The sequence below is a fragment of the Phyllobates terribilis genome, unplaced genomic scaffold (assembly GCF_046119375.1).
Source record: "Phyllobates terribilis strain yellow unplaced genomic scaffold, ASM4611937v1 Scaffold_65__1_contigs__length_7625178, whole genome shotgun sequence".
Taxonomy (NCBI): Eukaryota; Metazoa; Chordata; class Amphibia; order Anura; family Dendrobatidae; genus Phyllobates; species Phyllobates terribilis.
The window spans coordinates 1625311-1632532 of NW_027362825.1; the positions used below are offsets into that span (position 1 = coordinate 1625311).

A 7222-nucleotide genomic window follows, 5' to 3' on the forward strand; every position below is an offset into this window, starting at 1 on the left:
GGACAGGGGGGAGGAGGAGGAGGAGGAGGAGGAGAGCATGGTCAGTCGTCATCTTGGTGAGGACACGGAAATCTTGCCCGTTACCAGTTTGGCATGCATAGCTGACTTTATGTTACGCTGCCTTAACCGTGACCCTCGCGTCGTCAAAATGTTGGGTGACATTTATTACTGGTTGGTGACACTTGTAGACCCCCGCTACAAGGAGAACTTTCACTCTCTTATTCCTGAGGTGGAGAGGTCTACAAAAATGAGCCAGTACCAGAAGGGCCTTGCTGCAGAACTGTTAAAAAAATTCCCATCTGAACACGCTAGCGGCAGAGGTCACAGTTTGTTGACCAACCAAAGCGTACAAGCGAGAGAGAGGCAACTCCAATCCAGCAGAGGCAGTGAAACACTGTCAATGTTCTGGGACAGTTTTCTCAGACCCTCCCTTCGGACAGACCCTGAGGCGCTGGGTACTCTCACATAGAGTGGAAAGTTTCAAAAGATGGTTAAGGAGTACCTTGCCAACCGTACCAGCGTCCTCCGTGATTCCTCTGTGCCTTTTAATTATTGGGAATCCAAGCTGGACACTTGGAATGAACTCGCTCTGTACGTCTTGGAGGTCCTGGCCTGCCCTGCTGCTAGCGTGTTATCGGAGCGTGTTTTTAGTGCCGCTGGGGGAATTATAACTGATAAGCGCACTCACCTGTCAACTGACAATGCTGACAAGCTGACCCTTATCAAAATGAACAAGGGCTGGATTGGGCCAGACTTCTCATCACCACCAAATGACAACAGAGTAACATAAAGTCAAATCCACTCTGTTATTTCGGGAGGTGTATTCATATGCACCGCTTCACACCCACACATGGGTATAGGCTTCCTCATTTCGGCTGTTTTATGTTCTTCTCCTTATCCTCAGCCTCCACCACCACTATACCACCAGGGTGACCGTGGTCCATGTTGCCATTATTGAAAGTTCCTCCGTCCTTATTTTTGTCAGCTTTTGCTTGAAAGGCATAAGCAAAGAATGTGGGAGACCCACTCCCCAATAATGGGAATAATATTTTTAAGATGCTGTACTGTGTGACTCTTGTAAGGGGCATTAAAACCGTCTTGTTATACGCCTCTGACCTCCACGTCTCTTCTGAGGGGCATTAAAACCGTCTTGTTATACCACTCTGACCTCCACGTCTCTTGTAAAGGGCATTAAAAGCGTCTTGTTAAACCACTCTGACCTCCACGTCTCTTCTGAGGGGCATTAAAACCGTCTTGTTATACCACTCTGACCTCCACGTCTCTTCTGAGGGGCATTAAAAGCATCTTGTTATACTACTCTGACCTCCACGTCTCTTTTAATGGGCATTAAAAGCATCTTGTTATACCACTGTGACCTCCACATCTCTTGTAAGGGGCATTAAAAGCGTCTTGCTATACCACTCTGACCTCCACGTCTCTTGTAAGGGGCATTAAAAGCATCTTGTTATACCACTCTGACCTCCACGTCTCTTCTGAGGGGCATTAAAACCGTCTTGTTATACCACTCTGACCTCCACGTCTCTTCTGAGGGGCATTAAAAGCGTCTTGTTATACCACTCTGACCTCCACGTCTCTTCTGAGGGGCATTAAAACCATCTTGTTATACCACTCTGACCTCCACGTCTCTTGTAAGGGGCATTAAAAGCGTCTTGTTATACCACTCTGACCTCCACGTCTCTTGTAATGGGCATTAAAAGCGTCTTGTTATACCACTCTGACCTCCACGTCTCTTGTAAGGGGCATTAAAAGCTTCATGCTATACCACTCTGACCTCCACGTCTCTTGTAATGGGCATTAAAAGTGTCTTGTTATACCACTCTCACCTCCACGTCTCTTGTAAGGGGCATTAAAAGCTTCTTGATATACCACTCTGACCCCCACGTCTCTTCTGAGGGGCATTAAAAGCGTCTTGTTATACCACTCTGACCTCCATGTCTCTTCTGAGGGGCATTAAAAGCGTCTTGTTATACCACTCTGACCTCCACGTCTCTTGTAAGGGGCATTAAAACCGTCTTGTTAAGCTACTGGGACCTCCACGAGTCTTCGAACGGGCATTGCATTTCCTCCTAATTTTTTGAAGCTTTTGCTTGGAAGGCATAAGCAAATACTATGGGAGACCCACTCCCCAATAATGGGACTTATGTTTTTAATATGCTGTACTGCATGGCTCTTGTAAGGGGCATTGCAAGTTGCTCCGTCTTAATTTTTGGAAGCTTTTGCTTGGAAGGCATAAGCAAATACTATGGGAGACCCACTCCAGAATAATGGGACTTATGTTTGTAATATGCTGTACTGCATGGCTTTTGTAAGGGGCATTGCAAGTTGCTCCGTCTTAATTTTTGGAATCTTTTGCTTGGAAGGCATAAGCAAATACTATGGGAGACCCACTCCCAAATAATGGGACTTATGTTTGTAATATGCTGTACTGCATGGCTCTTGTAAGGGGCATTGCAAGTTGCTCCGTCCTAATTTTTGGAAGCTTTTGCTTGGAAGGCATAAGCAAAAACTATGTGAGACACACTCCCCAATAATGGGAATAATGTTTGTAATATGCTGTACTACATGGCTCTTGTAAGGTGCATTGCAAGTTGCTCCGTCCTAATTTTTGGTAGCTTTTGCTTGGAAGGCATAAGCAAATACTATGGAAGACCCACTCCCCAATAATGGGACTTATTTTTGTAATATGCTCTACTGCATGGCTCTTGTAAGGGGCATTTCAAGTTGCTCCGTCCTAATTTTTGGAAGCTTTTGCTTGGAAGGCATGAGCAAATACTATGGGAGACCCACTCCCCAATAATGGGAATAATATTTTTAAGATGCTGTACTGTATGGCTCTTGTAAGGGGCATTATAAGTGTCTTGTTAAGCTACTGTGACCTCCACGTCTATTCCAAGGGGCATTCAAACCATCTTGTTAAGCTACTGGGACCTCCACGTCTTTTCCGAGCGACATTAAAACCCTCTTGTTAAGCTACTGCGACCTCCACCACTTTTCCGAGGGGCATTAAAACCGTCTTGTTAAGCTTCTGTGACCTCCACGTCTCTTCCAAGGGGCATTCAAACCATCTTGTTAAGATACTGGGACCTCCACGTCTTTTCCGAGGGGCATTAAAACCGTCTTGTTAAGCTACTGTGACCTCCACGTCTCTTCAAAGGGGCATTAAAATCATCTTATTAAGCCACTCTGAACTCCACAGCTCTTCCAAGGGCCATTGAAATGTTGTTTTTAATTACCTCTAACGTCCACGACTCTTCCAACGGGCATTGCATTTCCTCCTAATTTTAGTCAGTTTTTGCTTTTCAATGCAAAGGCGAAAACTAAGGGAGACCCACTCCCCAATAATGGGTAGAAGGTTTTTAGTAAGCTGTAATCCACGTCTGTTTCATGGGGCATTGCAGTTCCTCATAATTTTTGGAAAGCCTTCCATTCACTGCTTAGGCCAACAGTGTACAGGACATCCAGTTGCTATAAATGGAAAAAATGGTTTAGTTAGGGCTCTCTGACCTCCATGTCATTTCCAAGGGGCATTGGAGTGTCTCAAAATTTTTTCTAGGCATTGCACTCACTGTATGCCCTATAACTGTATAGCCGAACTGCTCCTTTTGTTACTGAAACATATCCTACAAGACATATGTGGTTGACTGGCCTGATATTGATATGAATGGTCCCTGTTTCTCCTCCTCTTTCTCCTTTGCCACTACCTCATCCATCATTTATCACCTGAAGCTTTGTTTTTAAAGGGAGTCATAGAACTGGAATAGTAGCAGGAAAACATCCAGCAATCCTCAGAGGAGGTAGGATATGCACCAAAACGCTGACCACCTCAGGCCTAGCCGCTACTACATACATGCGCTTGCATTCCAAGAAAACAAAGCAGATGCTAACTTGTGTCATCATCATCATGGTCCTCACCTTGGCACTCTCAACTCCCCTGATGGAGAAGCCAGGGCCCACCGGAGTAGTCTGGTTCTCTGATGGGCTTGTCCAATGCTGCCCTAAAGCTGGCCGGGCTAAGAAAAGTGTGTGGGGGGATGTTCCAAGGAGAAATAAGGGCGGCTGGGGACCGTTTATGGACACCCGGCTGCCCCCAGGTGGCTGGGGATTGTGTGTGGACAACCGGCTGCAGGGCGGCTGGGGACCGAGTGTGGACACCCGGGGATAGTTGCAAGTCTGCATCTTCTGATGCGGCAAGGATGACTTCTGATGGGCACACTTTTAGGCAGTGACCTGGGTGTAAGAGATGCTTACAGGGGTCTTCCCCATGCTGTTCCCATGTCTTTTCAGCACTGTATGCATGTGTCACACAGTACATGGCCAGATAAGGTTGTAAAATGTTAAAATTACATTTCCCGGTGAATGCATTTGCCCAAGGTGTGGAGGAGTATTTTTTGGGGGGGGGTTATTTATTTTACCTTATACACAAGTTTTTACAGTGGAAAGGAAGTTCCTTAACATATTTCACAGGAAAGCAGTTTCAGTTTCGTTTTTGAACGTTTTATTGTGAGCCCTTAAAAGTGGCTTACTACCTCTGACCACGTTGTTGAGAGCAGTGACCTGGGCATCAGAAATGCTTCCTGGGGCGATCCCCATGCTGTGCCCATGTCATTTGAGCACTGTCACTATTGTTTTGGGCACTTGTTAGGCTTTTAAAAGACTGCCGGGGGTGTGACACCAAAAATGCTCGGGTCTCCCTTAGACTAACATTGGGCTCATTGCTCGGGTCGAGCACCCGAGTATCACGGCGAGCTCGGCCCAAGCTTCGAGCACCCGAGCATTTTAGTGATCGATCAACACTAGCTGTAACTAATAGGTTACGAATCAATATTAAAATAAAAGAAATCATGCAATATCTCCTTTCATCACAAGTAATGCTCATCTTTCTACTGCTTAGCTTAGAAAGAGTTAAATTACAAAAGCCAGAAGAAGTCAGGAGGGCCGAGTGGTCTAAGGCGCTGCATTCAGGTCGCAGTCTCTTCTGGAGGCATGGGTTCGAATCCCACTTCTGACATTAGAATTTTCTTTCAAGAAATTGTACAGCTTCACTCCTGTTACTTATTAGTTTGAGGTTTGCTCTATTGGTGGCAATCTCAAATCGAAAACTAAAAGTGATGGGGCTTAGCAAAACCAATTCTCAATGTTGGCACTTTGGCAGTATTCCTTGGGGTCCTTGAGGCAAATCTTAAATGTGCTGAATTTGTGCTTTCACAAAAGACTTCTGGGAACATCAAATAGTTTCTTTGTGCATATGTTAGTTGTTGCTTTGGCATCGGAAAAATACTGTGGATAGGAAAATGGGAGGGACTATTTCATCTCTATGTGTTCTCTGTCCCTATTAGGGCAGAGAGTGAACCTCCTAAGGTGCTGTCGTGGAAGATTCCTAGAAACCGAATTACCAGTAAGTCTAATTTCAGATTTTTTTACCTCAGGCATCAATAGACTATATATATACTTAATAAACAAAAGCTAAAAGAGCAGATGAACATAGTTTAACAAGTCTGAAATGCGCATGTGATACTGACATCAAAGTTTCACCACATTTTGGGACAAATGTTTTCACTTTCAACATTAACAATCAGTAGAATATTTTCTCTAAATTTGCATCTCCTATCTTCACTCCAATTGTTTGCACCTAAGAAAAAAATAAAGCTTGATGCAACATTATGCTTACAAATTGTGTTTTATGCTCAATCATCACCTGTCCTACAGAGACACAGTCAGAATTACCCTGGCGAATTGAGTAAATTTGAAAATGTAAAAAAAATGCAGAATTGCTGTTTTTTTCTATTCATTCACAAAGAATTAATGTCAGTTCTTAAAATGTACGCAAAATAGCGGGACTTTCAAATATAGATAATCTTGCAAAAACAAGTCAAAGTAAAAATAAATACATCCAGTTGTGACATCTACAGTGTGTTGAACATTCCTGAATCTAAATGTGTCCTGCCGAAATAGCTCAGTTGGGAGAGTGTTAGACTGAAGATCTAAAGGTTCCTGGTTCAATCCCGGGTTTCGGCAAAAGTTTTTTTCTTCACCCATTAAATTTTAAGCAGAAAATAAACAAAGCATAAGGACTGACTGTTTACAGAGAATGTAAAAATCCTAATCATTATAACTATCTACAGGAAATAAAATGATAGAAACTTGAGAACTGAACACTTTTAACTTTTGAGGAAAATAATATTTTTTGTAATTTTTCCTTCAATCTGGACGTCATCACTTTGTTTTATTTTAGTTTGACTTAGCTGTATGAGGATTTAAAGGAAACCTGATAGCTAATACTGGCAGGATGTATCAGACACTAGCTGAATGATTTCAGCCATTTATGTTTGACTATGAATCGCTGTGGCATTACTGAGACAAATATGCTTCAAAAATATGCCAGGAACAAAGCTGTTTGGGGAAAAAAGCCAGGAAGGCAAAAAACACAAGCCCCAACTCAGGACCGTCATCTTTCATTCTAAAAATAGGGGTTTCTACGTTAATGGTAAGACAAAGAATCCACAGATTTGGCATTTCTCTAGCGAGGAGAGCCCACTTAAAATGTATGGGGTGCTTGTCTCCATAAGCGCAAGCTGGGCACTAAACTGGCTTATTTGCAATTCTGGATGTTGCAGAGTGAAAACACCTGTTGAACAATAATAGTAATTGCCGGTGTTGATGAATTCATTGTGAGGAGTAATTTATAAAATGGGATCACTTTGGAGGGGTTTCTGCTGTTTTGGTACTTTTGGAACTCCGCAAATGTCACCCTCAAAATATTCTTGCAAAATCTGCATTCCCAAAACCCAAATAGCGCTCTTACTTTCAAAGCCCTGCTGTGTGACCAAACAGTAGTTTCTGAAGACATATGGGGCATCACCGCATTTCAATGAATTTGTGCAACTTTAGATATTTTCACAAGAAAAACTAAATATATATTGACCTAAATTTACCATTAATATAAAGTACAATGTGTTACAAAATAACACTATCAGAATCACGGGGATTTGTTAAGCATTCCAGTGTTATTGCCACATAAAATGATACATGTCAGATTTAAAAAAACGGTGCTTGGTCATGAAGCTCAAAATTGGCTGTAACTAATAGGTTACAAGTCAATATTAAAATAAAAGAAATCCTGGTATATTTCCTTTTATCACAAGTAATGCTCATCTTTCTACTGCTTAGCTTTGAAAGAGTTAAATTACAAAAGCCAGAAGAA

At 42.7% G+C, this 7222-nt stretch overlaps 1 non-coding gene across 1 annotated transcript; it reads left to right on the plus strand.

Moving 5' to 3' along the window:
• The first annotated feature begins 5963 nt into the window (after window positions 1-5963).
• On the plus strand, window positions 5964-6036 carry TRNAF-GAA (transfer RNA phenylalanine (anticodon GAA)). Its single transcript has one exon. It is a non-coding gene; the product is annotated as a tRNA-Phe (tRNA).
• Window positions 6037-7222: the final 1186 nt, after the last annotated feature.